The sequence below is a fragment of the Larimichthys crocea genome, chromosome I, assembly GCF_000972845.2.
Source record: "Larimichthys crocea isolate SSNF chromosome I, L_crocea_2.0, whole genome shotgun sequence".
NCBI classification, from domain to species: domain Eukaryota; kingdom Metazoa; phylum Chordata; class Actinopteri; family Sciaenidae; genus Larimichthys; species Larimichthys crocea.
The window spans coordinates 6,235,687-6,256,797 of record NC_040011.1 but is presented as its reverse complement, the minus strand read 5'-3'; the positions used below and the strand labels follow the sequence as shown (position 1 = coordinate 6,256,797).

The window sequence follows — 21,111 nt, the reverse complement described above, 5'->3', positions numbered from 1 at the left end:
AGCGGTGTTTCCTTTAAAGGATGCTTGAGGATGTTTTAATAGTTGAGCTGACATGATGCTAAACACATCATGTGCGCAACAGAATTTCTGTGCAGATTCCCATCTTGCTGAACCACGGTACATTTCTCCTCACCTTTAATAGCCCTCCCTCTTTTTATTATATGTTACAACACAGATGTCAGCATTTTTTCCTATGACGAATGAGTCGTTCTCCTCGGCCAATTTATCATCCAACCCCTGCTGTGTGCCCTTGTTGACGGCGCAACCTTTCATTTCCTGTGTTACAGAGAAGAAGAGGGAGACTTGAGGTCACGGGGAAAGAAATGGATCTGGTCGCAGAGGGGAAAAGGATGGGGAAAAGGGGGCTATTTAATGAACGGGGCAAGGACAGGTGTGCTGAGGTGGAGTGAGATGGACAGAGACATAAGACATGGAAAAATTTAAGAAATATTAAAGATGCTAAATAACTCCCAACTCAGTAATCAGCTCATCTGGAATGTCAGTAGTAGCCATCAGATGATGAAATACAAGCTGATGGAAGCCTGCACCGACACTGTTGGATTGACTATAACACACACATACACACACTTACTCAAAAGGTTTTTACTGCACTGCAATGCGGTGTGACATTGAGGATAATGACTGCACTCACACATACACGCAGACACACACATGTGACTGCAGAAAAACACCTCTGAATACACAAAAGGATTGTAAAGGTGAGCAGACATGGTCATCCACAGATTAAAAGGAATTTTTAGTCCCTACACAGTTGAAAAGCTTTGTCGGGTCATTTGTTATCGGACTACATGGAGGCACTGCGGGGAGGTCGTGACAGGTGAGGTGTTAGGGACTGCAGCAGCCTTTGGTGGATGCTCAATGTGATCGTCAAATAAGTGCCGAAAAACTTCAGAGCCCCGAATTTAGAGTCACTTTTACCCGCCAGGTGTGGCTACACATTCTTCCAAATAAACACAGGTAATAATACAGACATTATAAAATGTCTGTACAAAACCTCTTGCTTGAAGTAGTTCTATGCTGTTTAGATCATGCATACAAATATGAAACTTTAAACCTTTGTCAATATGAGCATGTCATGGCTACACATTGTTAGATCGGTTGCATTCGCCACCTTGTTCCGTTAATTTTGGCGGAAACCATGAGCACCAAACTGGTATAATTCATTCAGATTTACTGGCATGGTAAACATGAGAGACGAAAGATAAAAAAGAAAAATACAGCGTTGCGTCCCTTCCTCTGAAGTGCTCATAAAGTCTGAATTATTTCTATTCCTTTAGTCTGAAAGTACCTACTGAAGAATCAAAATGATTTTTCATAAAAATGTATCCAAGCTGTCTCTCTAAACAAGAGCAAATTAATCATTTGTAATTTATATGCTATTCAATAGCCTAATATTTACATACCATATTCATACTGGTTTAAATAAACAATTTGATAGTATTTCCCATCTTTGCTGAGCAAGAATTTTATGCCAAAGAAATTAAAGACCTGTTCCAAATTGCTTGTATTACTTCTTTCTTAACGTATGCTTGTAGTTAAATCTTGGTTCAAAATTAAAACCTTGAATAAACGGGGTGGAACAGAAAATCATTCCCAAGAATGTTCATCGTAAACATTTAATTTACTGCTCATGTTGACCGTCCTTATTTACAGTATAGCAATCTGAGATCTCCAGCCATCATCACACTTGATGTTCATTCAGCCTGATATTGTGTGTGTATGTGTGTTAGCCACTTTGATTGACAGGTGGGTGCCGTTACAGAAGGCTTATTAGAGCACCCAGACATCATTCAGCTCACCTCAAGTACTGCCAACATAGCGACGGCCAGCCCAGCATATTTTGAGCTTCAAAACGACACTTCGGAAACCTATGGGTGACGTGACGTCACTCAGGCTCTGTCCATTCTTTATGCTGTCATTAGTCTACACCAATCAGTGGTCATTTTCATTGGACACAGAACTCTTAATTTCCGCTGTGTAGTACACCTTTTAACAACAATACAGAGCCACACTCTGATGAAACTTTGCTGCATCAGGAAAGTTTGAGGTCATCCCAAAAATAAAGCCATAAAACTCTTTACTTTCCTCCCTCACCTGCTCTGATGAGACTATACGAGTATCGCTGTGCGAAGGGTGCCCACGCAGGTGTACATCAGAGTTTATGTGTATATCAAAGAGTGTGTGTGTGTGCGTTCCTCTTCTCTTTCTCTGTCTATCTGGGTCAACCATCTGGGGAGCTGCCAAGGCCTTGGTAAAGTAGGCAGCTGGCCATCACAGCTGGCCTGCAAACACAAACACACAGAGGAAAGCGTAGAGCCACCAGGTAACATCTGCATTGCCACCGCCCAGAGCAAGCATCCAGCGCTGCCACCTGAGCCCTCATTACATTCTTTGGGAGCCGAGGAGTAGACTGCAGGACTTTGTGTTTGTGCATGTCTGCATAAGGGCAAAATGCTTGAGAATTAGTCTGACTATAATTATGGGGGAATGTATCAATGCGTGTTTCTGTGTTATGTATGTTTGCATAAATGTTCCTCCGACACTGGGTTCATTCTCGTTGAACTGGAATGTGGAGTTCAAGCTTATCAGCCTCATCCAAGATGGAGACTAAATCCAACCGGCAGAACCTCTCCAACCTCATTCTGCCGAACAATGGCGGTCCAGGCTTTCCCACACCTCTTCTATTCAGTGGTCGCAGATAGGATTACAACAGAGGCACTCCAGAAGTAGGCCACAACATGTTGTGTTCACATTTCTGTGTGTGCCGTACATTGTGAGCGTCTGACATAACATAAAGTCAGGGTATCCAGTGGAGTAGGCTAGAACTTACACCTGGTAAAATGAGAACTATTTGTGGGAAGCCTTTATCAGTAATGCCTGCTCTTAGAGGGCCAGCAAATGCATGTGTGTGCACACAAAGACACACTTAAGACACAAGTGTTCCATTCAATTTCCAAACCTAATAAATGGTCTTAAGACATTTTATAGCCTCTTTCATGGGCCTCACCTTGTAAAATGACATATCTTAGTTTGTCTGTAAAATCAATTAAAAGGAGACGTGCAGCATTTCCAGGTGAGTCTGGAAAAACTGACTGGAAAAGGTAATGACTGCTTTGCGTAAGCTGCCAGTTTTAGGCCAAGTGCAGGATAAAAGTGGACCCGAAGCACAAATGGAAAGTGTATTTAAACACTTACAAGATAACCTTTTATTACAATCATGGTCGTCATCAGGTCATCCCAGACGAATTGCCTCACAGAAATGTAGCTCCAGAGAAGTGGGAGCTAAAGTCCAGTAGCAAAGACGAATTTTCGGATCTGTATCTAACCTCCAGCTGGTTTTCCTGGAAATGGACTCGGTTGCATGAGTGACCCCTCCATTCACACTAATAAAGCCTCGACACTTTTCCATTTTATACTCTGGGGATTAAATGAAGCAAGATGTGCGCTAATATGGCCATGCAAGAAGGCGGATTTAGGGTCCCTGTGAAGTCAAAATTGATTTTTTAAAGTATTTTTATCACAAGTTCAGTGCAGTAGTCTAGTGTCTTACCAATACATCAGTATCTGGACCAACAATGACAAAAAAAGTATTTTGGGGTATTCTTCATGGCATTTTAGAGTTGTTGTCCTGATGCGTGATAAATTGTTGATCATGATTCATCCTGCACTTAGGGGTGTATACTAATTATTGCAGCCAATGAATCACTTTGACTTAATATTATTTAGCAATTTTGGTGAAACTGGATCATACTGCTCAGCTTCAACTCTCTGAAATAGAAGACTTTAGCCTAACGACTTGCCAAAGTAGCTAACTGCTAATCAACTCCTGCCAACTGTATCTGCATTAGCAGGCAGCAGAACTGGGCTCAACAGCACCAGGTTGGAGCACAGCCTCTGAGACCAACAGGAAATAACGTTACACTTCCAAGATGATTTCAGGACTTTCCTGATAAAAAGAGCACTGAGTAGCCATCAACTAACTGACTTTATCCCAATTATCCATGTAGCCAACTTAACTGACTCAGCCTCAGGATGCCAGCAGCCAAACCTGACAAGAAAAACCACATCAGGAGGCTACTGTATTCTCTGTCAGACTAGCCACCCCTGTTTTTGGTTATTGTCCAGTCCCAGGTCTGGCTGTCTTCACTGGAAGGTAGACGCCAAGACTAGACTATATCGCTACCTGGAATGCATAGCAGTGCGGCTGTATGCACACTAAGCACTATTGGCTACTGCAAACGTCAATCAATATCTGCAACAAGTCCCTCCCAATCAGTCTGTTTTTACAGGAAACATGTAAAATTATAGAAGCAAATAGCACTCTGTTTTCCCTTTCGTGAGAGCTTTAACCTGCCAAATGCTCCAGTAAATCTGCCCAACACTGCTTGTTTGGGCACTGGACAGTTCCCTTGAGTTAATGAGGAGCAGAACAAGGAAACAAAACCAAAAAAGAGAAGAACTGAAGCTTTTGCATAAGAAGCAATCAAAAATCCCACTGTTGAAAGAATAGTCTTAGGAAAGCAATAAAAAGAGGTGACAGCCTCCTGGCACGCTGTTGTTGGTGTCAATGTGCCAGGCCAGAAAACCACAGAGGGGGAACTGAGGGACGGGCCTGTCAGGCCTCTCTTCACCCAAATCATTCATTTTCCCCTCTTTGTTTTTTCCTCTCTTTCTTAAAGTCGTCTTCTATCTGCCTGACAAAGACCAACGCAAACATGGTGGTTTTCTTTTAGTACTGTGTGTTTAAGCCTTATATTATTGAATATTTTGCTCCCTGTGGCCATCGCAAAAGACTATCACCGCACCAGCTCTGAGTGTACGTAACTGAGTGTATTGGGTGTGGGTCTATGTAATTTTATCCTAAGTGAAGTCCATTAATAAATACATGTTAAAAGAAAGACAAGGCTGCCTTTAAAGAAGATGAAGTATGTAGCCCTGTTAAAACACACACACAGGCTGCAGGCAGTGACTCAGTATCAATAGGATGAGATGGTGGAAACATCTTTCTGGGATCACCATGTGGCCATAGCTGCCTTAGGCTTGCCCTACTATGGACCAGTAAACAAAGTTGGTTTGACTTGCACACTGGGTGCTTGCTATCTGTCTACATGTCCGTATTTTATATATTTATTTATCTCTGACTGCCTGTAGCATTGGCAAATCCAAATATTTGTGAGTTTGAAAACTGATTTCCAAGAACAGAAGAGGCTACAAGAAAAAAAAAAAAACTCCTCCAAATGAGGAGTTTTGCAGAATCACTAACAAAATACAAAATGTCCGAATGAATCACTGTCTTAAATTTCAGGAAGGAAAAAATGACAAAGTGATGTAACTACTGTGCCATCCCTCCATCCAATTATCCAAATGATTCAAAGTCGGAACAAGTTCTTGGAATCAAACATAATGTAACATCCCTTCAAAATGTCATTCTGTCTTTATCTCTTACTTAGAGGACACTGTTTTTTATAAATAAACATGACCACTGCCAGCTAAAATAGCCTTTTTGCTCTTTTCTGTTCTGTGTTTGTTTTGTGGTTGTACTCTGAGAAAGATTTTAAGCCATTACGCTGCATTTGACATCTCCTTTTACCAGGCAAAGGCCATGGTTACATAAGACTTACTATTTTAGTTTGGTAACGAACATGCCTCTGATGGAAGGACTGAATACATTTATGCCAGTACTGCACCTCTAATGGGCAGTTAAAAAAACTGCTGAGAGACAATATTTAAGTTTTATTATTAAAGCATACTTCTATTTTACTTATTGATTTCATCTCAGGTGAATTTGCCTGTGGTGTCTCTCATTAACAGTATGTTTTTATTGTTTTGGTGTATTTCTAGAAAACAGTCTTGCTCTTTAATTAATAACTCTAAGGCACCTTCGGCTGCTGTGTCCTAAGGACAAATGATTCAATGTGATACAAACATGCTGACTCAGGAGGGTTTCAATGTCATTTTCCTACCGAGTCATTCAAGGTAAAACAGAGACCAAAACAGAGATAATAATGGGGCAGATAAACAGTGAAGACAATGAGAAAGGGCTCATGATAGAGTGGAGATGGCACTATAGGAGCAAATGTGGATGTAAAATTATGTGCCTTGTTGATCCAGCGAGAGAGAGGTGAATAAAAATAATCCAGAGTTCTTTCTAGAGTTACAGAGTTTTTTTTGGTTACGTTTCTTTACTATGAAAGCAGTAGATCAAAGGTACAACTGGATCATTCAAACAGGATCTACTACTAACATTGATATTAAAGACAAGAAATAAACAGTATTTTACTAGAGATTTTCAGGAGACATGCCACATTGAGAAAATGAAAACAAAGTTAGCCAATAGCACTGTAAAGTATCCGTGTCTCTTTAAAGTCTAACAAACAATGCATTTCCTTTTTCATAGAACATTTGCGAGGCAATTTTTGTAGAATTTTAAGGAGACAGCCACCTCTTCATATTTAAAATCAACGAATCCACACTGAAACACGACCAATCATTTTTTCTGTAGTGGAGCGTGCTCAGCATAAACATGCATGTTCTGAAACTTGCAAATTGCACCCTAGAAACGACATTAGAGCTGCAATGGACAAGTTCGCTTTTCTTATCTGAGCTGAGTGTCTCTGGGGAGTCGCAACATTTGCTCTAAATTCTTTTGTCAGGCATGGACGCTTCATCACCGACAGGAAACAACACATTAGAAACTTCAGAGCAAAATACAAACTGTTGCCATTACAAGCACCAAGTGAGCCCCTGGACTCACCTATGCTCCGTCCTTTGCTTCCTGATCTGCTTTGATACATCTATCCGAAAATCTCTCATCAGAATTTGTATATGATTAATTAATAATTTGTTCTATACACTCCACACCTAACACATGTCTGTCCATCCTGGGAGAGCTCTTTGAGGAGCTCTATAAATAACATTTGACTTGACAGAGATGCCCTAGCCCTGGTATCTCATACCATATGTTTCATGACTTCTGGTTACTGATTTTTAAATCTTTCAATTAAGTATTTCTGAGTTTTCTATAGAGTAAAAATATGCTGTATATTTGTCAAATATCTTGTCTCTCCATCATAAAATATGTTCAACTTTTAGCCCAATTTGCATGCAAACCAGATTAACAGGATTGACAGAACAATCAGTTAGAGAAACTTTGTCCATCATCTCTGTTTAAGCACATCATCACTTCACTTATGACAGTCTAATCAATTCCAACAGTCCGTCTCTTGTCTTTTGGTGTGTGTGTGTGTTTGGTGTTGTGGTATTCCTGGCACAGAGCAGCAGCAGATGTGAGAGGTAATTTGGAGTCTGGAGAGACGCTCTCTGATGTGTTACAAAGTATTGTGGGTAAATTTGCCGTCATTGAACTTCAATGACACAATGTTCTGTTCTCTTCTGACAAACACACACACACACATATTTCTTTTTTTAGCTCGCCTTGACCTTTTGGGTCACGTTTTTACATGATGGTCAGATTCACCTTTACTGAGGCAAAAAAGAAAGCTGTGTTGTGTTTGGTGTGCGCTCATTCATTAACTCACACTCTATATCGCAAGTTTTGAATGAAAACTGCACCATGTTTCACTATGTGTACATCCTGTACGCTGTGTAGGGTTAGTCACAGGCTGGCACTGGTGGGATAAAATGCTCAAGGCCATGTTTATATAACTAGTTTCCTAACATCGGAATGGGTCACACTCATGCTGCAATTATGACATAATAGAAAGGCACAGAGGGGAAAGAAAAGTGTAGTTAAAATGCTCAAGTGCTGACCAGCTGAACATGGTATGATTTGTAGCATATATGTACTCAGGCCAGAGGAGTGTGCATGATACACTGTTGATATCACCACACATAAATGGTGCTTGTAATTACAGCTGAGAAAGAGGAGTGCGTATTGGAGTTAAAATGAAATGACATCATGGGACAAGCTATCATCTAAAAGGTGGTCAGTGGCAGAAGCAAGCGGACCATTGGCAGCAGCGTTTTTGACATGAACAGACAATGAGGTCATGGGCTGCCAAGGCTGATTTTTTTTGTTGTTGTTGTAGTTCGTGTTACTGTTCACCCAGGGCAGGACGGCAACTATCCATAGCACTGCTTTTAGCATGATAATAATAGCTTGATTCAGGAGGTTCATACTTTTTCGTCTTCAACCTCTCTTGATTCATTCCTCTTTTACGCAAAAAGACACTAAGATAATGATGTTCGCTCCATGTAACGTGGAGCAATACACAGACAAAAACACACCAGCGCTGGCCTGGGGGAGATGCAAAGGATGTGAGTGAGGAGGAGAAGATGCATCATATCCAGTGTTTGGAGGGAGCAGAGAGGTGATCCTCTTATACAAAAGAGGAACACAAAAAAACCTTCCCAGTGTTTTGCAAACTCAAGACAGAAGATCAACTCCACCGTTATATGGGCTATGTATTATGGGTAATTACAGTCATGTTTAAATCAACAGTCAACCAACGGTGCATAATGTCATCTGACTGCTTAGAAGTACACTAAAATATGCCAGCAAATGTCTGTCATTTCCTGCATGAAACATTCAGGAAGAGGCCATTTGTCATTCTCTGACATGAATTTTTCATATATTGACTGAGCAGTCACAAATGTCTTGGTATTCAACTACATCACGACATTTAATAGAGTCCAGTACATATGCTTTAAGTAAGCCAAAAGAAAATATAGTGGCAAGGAAAAGCAGAATGCTCTGCCAGTCTGTTATTACTAAATAAAAACAGAACAATGTTTCTCTTGCTTAAAAAGAAAGTTAGATAAGAAAACAAATCTTGTTAGCTCTGAAGGCCAATCTGCTCCTTACATTGAAATGTGGATAAAAGTGGTAATGTTTTCATAGGGGCATCTTGAGCCAATCTGCAAAATCAATGACATTGGCTGATAAAGGCATTTTTAAAGAAACCGTAAGAGCTACATAAAGCCTGACTCTGCAAGTGTGGAGTGACACAAACAAATAAACTGCAGGAGGTAGTTTCATATGAATGCTAACCACAACAAGCAAAGTGAGCTGAGCTGTTGTGAAGAACAAAATAGTTACTGTTCTGCCTCCATTTCAGTGAAGCATTGTACATGCAGCATGCCTCAAACATGCTACTGAAATCCTGTCAAAATCTTTATGCCACAACACTTTGAGAATGACACTCCTCTCTCCATGGAAACAAAACACAACACTAAGAGAAACCATAATAGTAAAGCTGGCTGTGGTTTCTTAAAGAAACACTGCGTACAAATTGGTATTTTTGCAATTTGGAGCCCCCAGTTTTAGAGTGTAATACTACTGATGTAAATACGGACAGTTGTACTGTATTTGTTATGATTATATTACTTAGGAATATAAAATTAGCGAGTCTGCAGCTTTGCCAGCCAAACATCAGATAAGTGTAACAACACAAGACATAGCAGCCAGCTAATATTACTTACTAGTCTAACAGCAAAAAGTCCAGCCCGGTGTCTGTCTTTCAGCCTTTTTTTTTTGACAAAGGTCCCACTATGAAAAGTCACCAAAATCAGTCCCAGATTTACTCTTGCTCGGTCACACTCTTCTTTTCTCTTCTTAACTTTCTCTGTCAACATTGTCTTTGGTCTTTTTGCCTCTGTCATTATCTTCATAGAGGCTGCTGAGCACAGTTACATTGTCTGTGTGCCCAGCTCTGGTTCTGGCACAACACCGGCTCCCCTCCCAGTCAGCATTTCTCTGAGACCTGGGCCGGAAAATCTCCTGTCCAAAACTGCTGTGGTACAAACACTTACTAGTGCTCTGAGCTCACAGTCCGCGCAGCCCGGCTAACAAACTGAGGTAGCGTTAGCTAACAGCAGCTAGAGTTCAGAGCAAGCCCAACAGAAGAGATGATGTGGAGCAGTCTGGGGACATCACAGGGAAAGCAGAAAACATTTTCTCCATGATCCAGTTTGACCAAAATCAGATAAATAGTTGATGGAGAGTGACTTAGTGGTGTAAACTATTACATACTTCTCGTCGGTCATCGTACAGACAGCACAAACATTCACCTGAGACACCACTGACCTGATTACATGTCAAGCTTTTATAAACATCTTAATATTTCTTGTAGCAAATGCAGCAAGCTTGAGGCTGAAAGCTGTGTAAAATAATCATGACCACACAGAGCGCCTTCTGTTCATCGTGAAAACAAACTGAAATTTCACACATATATTTTCTTTGTTTACAGCAGTTGCTTTCCTGTAAATAGAAGACCTGAGCAAGCAAAGCAACCCACAACAATCCGATTCCTGCCAACATGTACGAAGCTGTTAATGACTGATTCATCAGTGATAATTTGCTGTGCTAATTTTATCAGCGAACTTCACAGGCTTGAAGAAAACTCGCTATGGCAGAACATGTGAACAGCACGATGCTTAACACCAACATGGTCACACTGTCAAAGAGCTGCAGTGTTGTGTGCACTGCAATGTTGCACAAGTACAAATTTCTTTGGTATCATAACCCCACTAATCAGTGAATAGATATATATGTATACCTGGGTACAAGTTTACTTACTATGGTAACAGCAATCAAAAATAAAATATGCCACCACCATCAATACAACACTCCACATTAATCCTAAAATAATGAACTTTGCTATGAAGAATTTATGGGTAACCGTCTGGTCCAAGTAGCAGGGCTCTGACTTCAGTCAGCCAACCAGCTAGAGCATTTGGAAATATGTGTGCTGTAGTATGTCGATCTCGCAAAGGTATTTCACTCATTTCAGCAAACTCGTGCCATGACAAAGTCATGTTAAAAGTGGCCACTGCTGCAGGGAGAAACCAACAGCACTACTAACCACAAATGTTAGTCACTGGATGGATCCAATAAAATACACACACAAGCGTATATGTGTAACACAGACTACTGAAACAACAAGATAATGTTTAGAAATGACCACAGATGGATCTGTAGATTTTTCAAAAGGTTTTCTCACCCATAATATATCTAGGTTCTGTTTTAGTTTGTAACAAATTTTCAAGGGACACCACAAACACCAACCTAGGGGGGTCACAAGGCCTTCTTGATTTTAAGCGCTTGAGAAACATTTTTAAGCTTCAACTATTATTTAAGATATAAAGTTAAATAAATGTGACAGGATACATTAGATTGGATAATCTGTTTTCCAACACAAGCAGTAGTAGCAAGTAGTGTGTTTCTGTGTCCGAGAGACAGGGTGGGCAGTGAATCATGTGGTTTGAGGCACTGTATGTTTCAACATCACCTATGGAGAGCAATCTGCCATGGTGTTAGGTTGGGGTGTTCTCTGCCAATCTAAATTAAAGGTGGCCAAATCTGAAAAAGCTACAGGATTACTTTGTCTGATATGACCAGTATGGTGGAAAATAGTTAGCAAACTTATTATGTAAACATAACATTATCTGAAACAAGAAGAAAATTGTTAGCTATGACCCCTCTATGGCTTAAAATAGCTTGTTTCAACTTTTCAGTGTATTTGATGTTTAGCTGTCTAATAATTCAAATTTGAAATCTAATTTGAATTTTTAAAAACAGCTCCTGTGGGTTCACGACAGAGAAATTGAAATAAGATAGGGTTTAGCACTTGATCCCTGCCACCGAGGTAGTTATAGCATCTGCATAATCTGTTTTAACCATCCAGTCCATTTGCCTTCTCTTCCATTCTGCTTGGCCATCCTCACTCACTGACTGAGAGGTTCGCTGTGTGGCAGTAGGTGAAGCTAAGCTTGTTGAAAATGCATGCACAATGTCTGATATACACTCCATCACAATTAATATTTGAAATCCTGAAGTTCAATCTCTTATTGCTCCCCTTCTCCCCCTCCTCTGCTACTCTGAGAGTTAACTCCATCTTGTTTGTATTGACTGCTCCCGGCAGTGAGGCAGGGGGTGCTCAGTGATTCAACTGAGTGGAAATCTCAGAATGTGTCATCATCTGTGGCTGCAAAATGCTTTGTAAAGGCCAATTAGATCATAATTTATATTTCAGGGGTTTGTGGGTGACTTGTCCACTTGCATTTTCTAAAGTTGGTCACTCCCGAGAATGCAACTGCTGCCGTTTGGAAAAAGAAAGAAAGTTGGTTTGTGACAGCCTCAGCAAATCTTGATGACTCCATGTGTAAGATTTGCATGCAGACAGTGGCACGCAGGAATGGAAATACTTATTGCCATCTCAGAATCAATCATTTACAAACTGCTACAAGGATGAGCATGTCATCAAACTGCCAAGCCTCAATCCATCAAACAACCAACAATAAAGCAGATGCTTGGCAAAACGGTGAAATGGAAAAAGAAACAGTGCAGAGTGGAATTATGTACTGGTACATGCTGTGCACGTGTATAATACTGTCCCATCACATCAGTCACAATTAGTACATCCAAACCCTAAACAGTCTCAATATCATGCATTTCTGTATGACTAATTTACATAGAAAGGATATAGTAGGTTTTTAATATGCAAGTCAATTTTAGACAAATTTGTCTGACGATTAGTTTTATTGCATTATACTATTGATATTTGTTGGGGACAGTTTTATTTCTGCTTTATATTCTGTGTATTTGCCTTAATGTTTATATGCATTTATAAGTATTTATTAGTATTATTGCTTCTATAGGTGTGATATTTAAAATCAACATTTGTTATTATGTAGATGATGGACACATTTACCTATCTCTGGGCCTGTCCGCACGAGTACGTTTTTGTCCAATCCGCATAAATACTTTATTGTTTCGGCAAAAAACGTCGCCTGCGTGCGGGAGAGAAGTTGAGCAAGATTCAACTTTTGGGAAAAAGGAGCCCCACGTCACGCTCCGGCCGCCAATCAGAAACTCAGATTGGCCAAACCTCCACAGACAGCCTGAAATGTCTCTGAAGCAGAGACTAGGTGGATTCACAGACTAAACTCTGATAATGTACCTGTGTGTGTGTTCTCACTTTGTTTATTTCATGTACCAGTATCTAAATCTGAGTCCGACTCGCAAAGAGAGAGAGAGAGAGAGAGAGAGAGAGAGAGAGAGAGAGAGCTTTGGTAGAGACACATTGGCCATTACCAGCTCCCCCCACCCCCCCACCACTGGTTGCCGGTTTGCCTGTCCCTGTCTGAACGTGGCCTAAAACGCTGGATAGCCTGGAATGCAGATTTTTTTCAGAAACAATGACGTATAAGCCCCACTCTCTAAGCTTTAACCTCAGCCACCGCAGCTAGACGCGCCATAACAACAACAATGGCGGACTACAGGCTTGTGCTTGTACTACAGAAACTACTCAGTCTATTACGGCTGTTACAACAAAACCTTCTGCTTCTATATTACTGCGAGGAACAACAAAAGAACATGGAGAACAATATTCGCCATACGCTCTTGGGTCTACCTCGCGAAGTAACCAGAAAGGCCACCAGGAGAAAGTTTTGGACAAGACCTGGACAAACTAGCAATTGGTGGGATAAATTTGTTACTGGCGTGGTTGTGGATAATGAGCAGAGGGAGAATTTCCGCATGTCCAGAGTGTCTCTCGTTGCTCTGACCGAAGAACTCCGTCCATATATCGAAGTATATCGAACGAATATGAGGGCACAGATCGATCCATTGAAACGAGTTACAATAACCCTGTACTACTTAGGGGATGAGGGGAGGCTACAGAGAACAGCTAACGCATTTACAGGTTGTTTCTGTTATTGTTAGGCAGACATGTAAAGCCATCTCCATCCAACTGGGCCCAAAGAAATTAAGCTTCCTTTTATGGAGCCCGAAGCAGTGGACCTGGTTTCAGGATTCCACCATGCTCATGGCAAGCAGTCGATGGCACCTATATCGACATTAAGCAGCCATCCACCAACTCTACGGCTTACATTAACCGCAAAGTAAAGCATTCCCTTAATGTGCAAGCCATCTGTGATTACAAATACAGAGTCATGGACGTTGTCATAAAGTGGCCTGGAAGTGTGCACGAAGCACGGGTGTTTGCTGCCTCCAAGGTAAACATGTACCTGAAGACTGGCAAGATTCCTGCTCTAAAAAAAACACAATGTGGATGACGAGGAGGCAATACCAGTTTTTCTTCTTGGTGACCCTGCCTACCCTCTGCTGCCTTACTTGAAGAAGGAGTACTCAAATGGTGGCTCAGTACCTCAGGAGCTTTTTGTCGCCGAAAGGCCAGATTTGCTGCACTAAGAAGGCTTGTGGACATTAACGTGGATGACCGGCCCCATGTCATTTATGCCGTCATGCCACAATTTCTGTCAGTAAAGAGACTGTAGATGAACAGTCCGTGTTTGGAACAATACAGGGTGACACACAGCCTCCTACAGAGTGTAACAACTACCTCACTGACTGTAATGAGGGAGAGGGTAAGAGAGTGAGGAGAGTGCTCACCAAGTACCTTGACCCTTAAAAAAAGTGAGCACAAATTGATTAGATGACCTACTGCTCTTTTTGTAGTATGATGCCTCTTTATGTATTACTCCTGCCATTCAATCGCTGTTTATTATACATTTGAAACACAGAGAGAAACATTCTCTGGTATTACATTAGACTCGATCACAGTGATGTAGTTTGCTACATCAATTACATATCAGATTGTGTTTTGACCATATGAACCTCTCAGATCATCTGGTAGTTTTTTGCCAACTGATCCCAGAGACCAAAATAGCACATTCAATAGCCTTTGGGTATTGGGTATTGTCTATAGAAGTTTAATTGAGGTACAAGAACAAGCTATGCCCGAGACGGCATCCTCCATGTGGACAGCTGATTGTAATTAATGGAGACTGATTCAGTAGGTACATGTAGGCATGAAACATAATTTGAGGAAAGTTAGTAAGAGAGTAACATTTCAGTGTCTTGAAGCTGGGTTTCCTAGCTCATTTTCTTCTGATAGTTACACTGAATCTCTGATGATTTGGGCGATAATGAGTTAACTGTTATTATTGTTTAGGCCTGAGCCACTTTAAAACCAATTCAACTACTTCTTCTCTATTGCTGCAAAACACTTACACGTGAACATGTGTAAGTGTGTGCGTATTAACAAATACTGTACGCACACACTTACAGTCTCCCTATATCCAGTGTGCTAATTATAGCTTGCCCATTAATCAGTAACAGCTGTAATTATACTAATTCCAGTGTGTAATCTGATCAAGGTGAGGAAGATCAAATCACAGCCTTTTTGTCCTGCTACGCTTTACAGGGGGTTTGGGTAATGTTGGCAAAAGCGATGAGGTTGTAAGGAAAATTGATTTAGACCAAAACAATCTGATTTGACTATGGTGGCAGATTAGTGGAGGAAAGTATGTGTGTAAATAAAGCTATCTCTGTTGTCTGGAGGCCATTGTGAATACAAAATTGCTTTTATTAATTTAACAATGTTTGCTGCATATTGCTAGATTGGTATTGGTTGGCTACCTACAGTACCACAGTGCTGATGAAAAACTTATACTTCTGTCCAGTCTTCACTTAAATGAACAGTCAAAGAAAACTCTTTCAGCCAAAGGTGCCTTTACTTGAGTACATAGTGTGCTAGCTGAACAATGGAGACCACACTTGCTTTCTGTTTGCACTTTGAAAACTAAATCACATATGACCATCTGTTACATCTAGTCAATGCCAGAAGGGTCAGAGCCCCTTTGGTCTGGTATAAAGGTTTTCAAACAATAAGGCAGGAAGGAGAGAAGGAGAGTTTTGAGGTAAAGATACTGCGTGAGGCGAAGGTTGTGTGAAAAATCATACTCCTTCTCAGAGTCATAACACAATTCAATGCAGCTTACTTTTTCCAAGGACCATTATGTCTGATGTCCATGAACCTGATGAAAAAAAGACAGTGCTTTTCTTTGGTATCAAAGTAATCCAGCGATAGTTGTCCATCCATGAGAACATTGCAAACAGGACTCAAATTCTTAAGTTGTTCAAACATATCATATAAGATATTATAAACAGGTCTGACACAGTCGCAGGTTAATCAGTTTGCTTTCATGAGATACAGAAAACAGTGCCTGTATTTTTTTTAATGGTCACTTCTGGACGATCAGTATTTCCTTACACACAGCTGGTCCTCATGTTTCCTAACAATGATCATGTACCTCCTACCTTGACTGACTGAGACTCAAACTATGCCCTACTCCCAGTTAAACTGTCACAGATATTGCACGTTATGTTACCAACCTGATCGTACTGTATTTGATAGTTGTATTATATTATTTTTTTATTGCATTTTTGGACTTTATTCACCCTGTGAATCTCTTCTATGGGGATCATTAAAGGTACATCTAAACCTATCTTCAAACAAAGACCAATAATAATGCATTTTTAATATTGTAGTTCATTCATTTTTCTGCTATGCAAAGTGATTACAGTGAAAAATGTATGTATGTTTGACTGGGCGTTGTGTGAAATGTGTTCACCGTCCACTGGAAACGTTTTTATTTGTTTTAATAACTGGTGTCCTGAGTGATTTAAAAATAAAAAGACTGTATTTCAGGCATATTCAGACATTTTATTCTTTCTATGCTGCTTGTCTAATCAGAGACTGAATGAATGAATGTAAGTGTGGGCTTACAATGATGGATAACTAATGAAGATGTGTGAACATTAATGTGTGGTGCTTCCACAAGTTGCACTCTACTGTTTTATCTGTGCTCATGTGGGTAATCATCTTTCCAAGCTGGTGTTAATTGGCAGCAACATGTTCTGTTGAAAGCTGATATGTGAATGTTCAAGTTCAAGACTACACCTGATAGAGAACAAAAACTCTAACTGTATGAGGGATGTCCCAGTCAAGTATTTTTAGTCTGTCTTCAGCTGTCTGAAGACTGAAGCTAAAGCCACATGTCTCAGACAAAACTTCAGCATTCTCACCAGCTGAGGATCTATACTATCTAAATAAACAGGGGTGAATTGTTCTTTACTTCAGCATGTGCAGAAATTTGAACAGGCCTGCTGTGTCTGGTTTAAGTCGTGGTGTTGGTTTGGGCCTCAGATATCCAGGATCGGTTATACAGTACATCAGGCACTAATAGACACGCTGCTTGTCACATACATATGTATAATCATACTAATGCAGACTATGTACACAGGCTGTCAGCACCAAATAGTAACACCTGCATAATTTTACCCAAGACATAAACAGTAGTGATGTTACAGTAAAGATACGTAAACAAAACCCTGCCATTTGAGTAATATGAAGTTTAATCACTGGTCCTGATGCAGCAAGTCCCATCTGCACTTTGTACAGTGTAAAACAGATGTCACTGAGACAGTAAGCAGACTGACTCTGCTGGGTCGAATCTACCCTATCAGTGATAGCAGCCTCTGTTACGGCTTCGCCTCTGTGACTACATTGTTTTCACATCTGTTCACCACTTCTACTTCCAGCTTCCAAAACAAATGGGGTCTTTGATACTGCATCCATCCATCTCCTGTCTGATCACAGGCATGGATGGAAACCAGTGTGCATGTATAGTGTACCTTTGTACGACAGCAAGCGAAGATAACAAAGAACTCTGAGAGAAAATAAGAAACAGATCAGTGTGAGTGTGGGTGCCGAGTGTGAAAGAACGCAGGTACTCTCCAGATAGATTCTTCAAGTAGAAATACATCAGTGTAATACAGTGCTGTGAAGGACTTTTGCTCCTGGACCATACAGAACATACAGTGCTCAAGCATCTGAAGACAGAGGAGCCAAAATACAGTAACATGATTCTATTAAAACATAAAGCAAGGATTATTTTAGGATATTTTAGAAGCTGGTGTGGATTTTCATATTAGACCACATGACTCCTGCTCAACAGGAAAGGGTCAAAATCAGCTGCTTTCCAAAAGCAACATTAGGGGGAAATGATTTATGAGGATGAAAATGTGAGAAAAGTGGATATGTTAAACAGAACTTTTGAACAAAAGCCAAATTAAGGCCGCAAGGACTTTGAGTCTTTAAATGTTCCTTTTATTTTCCTGGATTTTTGGTGATCAAATATCATTTTAATCTACTAATGCACACCTCACAAGCTGCTCTGTGGAAGGGAATCAGCCCAACATGTAAAAACATCTCCCACTTTCTTCTAACCTTGTCGGCTACGCTTGGACTCCTGGGGAGATTTTCCAAAGTCGATTAATTTTATGTGCTAGCTGAACAATGGAGACCACACTTGCTTTCTGTTTGTAATTTGTGAACTTAAAAGCACATGACCATCTGTTACGTATAGCCAATGCCGGATGGGTCACAGCCCCTTTGGACTGTTGTACGACAGGTTTTCAAATGAAGAGACGAGGAGGACAGTTGTGAGCCAAAGGAAATAAGATACCCTACTCCTTCTCAGAGTCATAACTCACTCATGCAACGTATTATGTCTGATATCCATGACAAATAAACATGCATGAACCTACTTATATATCACAGAAAAAGAGACACTCCTTTTGTTTGGTTTCAAAGTAATCTAGCGATAGTTGTCCATCCATGAGTACATTGCAAACAGGAACTGTTAATTGCTAATTCAGCACACATTTAATGGTGCCAATTAGCCAAAATGTCTCAAAACAAGCTCGATTTTGTCTGAGAGGAGCCCACAGTGTCCTGACACTGAAAACCCCTGGTGTGGAACATTAATCGCAGGTACTTTAATTATTTATTTGGCAAATATTTAAAAACTTATGAAGCAGAAGACAATATCATTGGTTACATAAAATAATTTAATTCCTATAATCATTTGAGGCTGCTGGAACTCAATAAAGGTTTCAGTAATGTGGGGAGCACTTTTAATGGTCCATCACTAATGTGGGTCAGCCCAGCAGGTTTGCTTTTAAAGTTTCAACAGAATCTCCACATTACTGTCCAAAGGGTTAGCTGAGGCATTAAATATATAAGCTAAGAATTTGTCTGGTGCAGTGTTTTAAACCCCCCTTGGCTTAAATGCTTGAATTGAGAGACATTAACCTGAAATTTTAGCAACGCCCTTGGTTGCTGTTGATTTAGCATAAAACCATCTTGATAGATTTGTAACATCTGTAGTTACACATGTGTGTTTGCATGTGTTTCCCTGTCTCAATGTGTGTGTCTTCACAGAGGAAAAACACAAAGAGATAAAACTGAAATCGTGATTCTGACCCAGCCACCTAACAGACCTTTCAGATTTATACGTAATGCAGGTCTTTTTTGTAAAGACCGCAACACACAATCCTGAATTGGTCCCAGCTGTAGGACCAAAGGTCACCCTTCCAGCAGTTCCCATTTCATTTCACTGATGTACTGCTTAGATGCACAAACATACTGTGGTGCTCATGACACAGATGAAAAATTGCTGGCCTAGTTCCTGCTGGTGGTATGAAGATTAAATCGTCAGAGGCAGACACCTTTGTAGCAGCAACAAGAAAATAAAAGATTAAATAAGGTGTTCTTATTGCGCATTTTTAGAGCCATCAATGTAACCTGCAACACTGACACTAAGCAAAATGTACTTTATGTATTTATGAAGTACCACAGAAATTGTCGAGGGATTAGAAATTCATAACAGCAGTTTTGCAAAAACTCTCCCCAACCTAAATTCTTTATTATGCTCTGGCCTTGCAACAAAAATCGCAAAAACTAATTTAAAACATTACGAGCATCAGCAACTAACTGAACTGAATAAAAATATACAACTGGAGGGCCACAAGCTTGTCAAATGCCCATTTACTCTACTATCCTGCTGCAATATGGCAGCTGGATGTGTGTTGGCAACCTTGCCAACACTGCGCTAAATATTCATTACAATAATGGAGGTGAGGTGGAAGCAGGAGGGCAGGACGCCACAGGTTGTATTTCTACCCGCACACAGGAATGTTGCTGCCATAAACACACACACAAATGTCTACACGCACAGAGAGAGAGAGAGAGAACAGGACATTGGCTAAAAATTCAGCATTACGACTAATTTAAATTAACAGCAGCTTTGGGCCGCACGTCTGCGTGCAAAGGGCTGTTTGCTGTTTGACATAAGCAAACAAATATGTACTTACATCACCAGATGCGAAATACTGTATGTGTGTGTGGGGCTGATACAGCAGCAAATGCTGGTCATACTGTCTGTGGTTAGAGAGTGTCTGGAGGATGAGGAAGCCAGCATGACACAGAGACAGTCAGCGCTGACGACATTGTTTTATGCCCTTCTGTATTTGTTCTCCACCTTTAATCTGGGAGGGAAAAAAAAAGTCCTGACAAAGACAACATGGTGCCATCACTTGAGTGCCACTGGGCACAGCCCCCATGTAGTAAGATGTGATGATCAGCATCTTCTCAACACGGACCTCCTTCTATACCTGACAGTTCTTCCCCCCTAGCACACAGCAGGAAAATGGAGACTATTTAAGAGGAGTGCAAGCATGGCGGTAAATGTCTCCTCTAGTCAGTAACAGCAGCAGTGTCTGAACTGCCCATGGCTTTGTATGAACAATAACCGCTCCATACCACAAAAAATAGACAGTCATCCAAAAAAAGAGTACGTTGGAATGAGTATTGCCATGACTTCAGAAAGTCAAGACTCATGAAAGACAAAATAAAAACAAAAAAAACAAGGTCAAAATAGATTCAGAAGAAGCAAAGATATCCTGACTTTTAGTCACTACACTTCCCATAATGCAACTCTAAAGCATTGTTTGTTATATATCCTCCCGCCCCGATAAACTACCACCCCACAATCACAGATTGCAACAAACGCTTTTAGTTAAAAATGTAAAGTCTCAAGCCCAAACCTGACGACATAACTATGACATCATCAAGCATATTGTTTTCAGACTCCTCTCGAGCCTCAGAAGATATTAAACAACCATTTTCACAAGGCTGAGTAGTACTCTCCGGGATGAGTAAACCGATCTTCATGAGTCATCACAACATGAAGGGACACACTGCATTGTGCTGTACATAAATGTATTTCCCTGGCCTATAATTGATTATCCTTACACAACAGAGCAAAGGGTTTTGAGATTCAATCGAGTGAGGGTAAGTGGAAGAGACAGGCAAAGAGAGACAAAAAGAGATGGTGGAAGAGTCGAGGATCCCCTGATATTTGAGCCATTCTAAAAATAGCCACGCTGGAGCAGAGATATGAATTGTACTCCTCAACGTC

At 40.6% G+C, this 21,111-nt stretch overlaps 1 protein-coding gene across 1 annotated transcript in view; it reads right to left on the bottom strand.

Moving 5' to 3' along the window:
• adarb1b (adenosine deaminase RNA specific B1b) overlaps positions 1-21,111 on the bottom strand; it is a 110,221-nt gene that overhangs the window by 48,522 nt on the left and 40,588 nt on the right. The gene's annotated exons all lie outside the window — the stretch shown is intronic.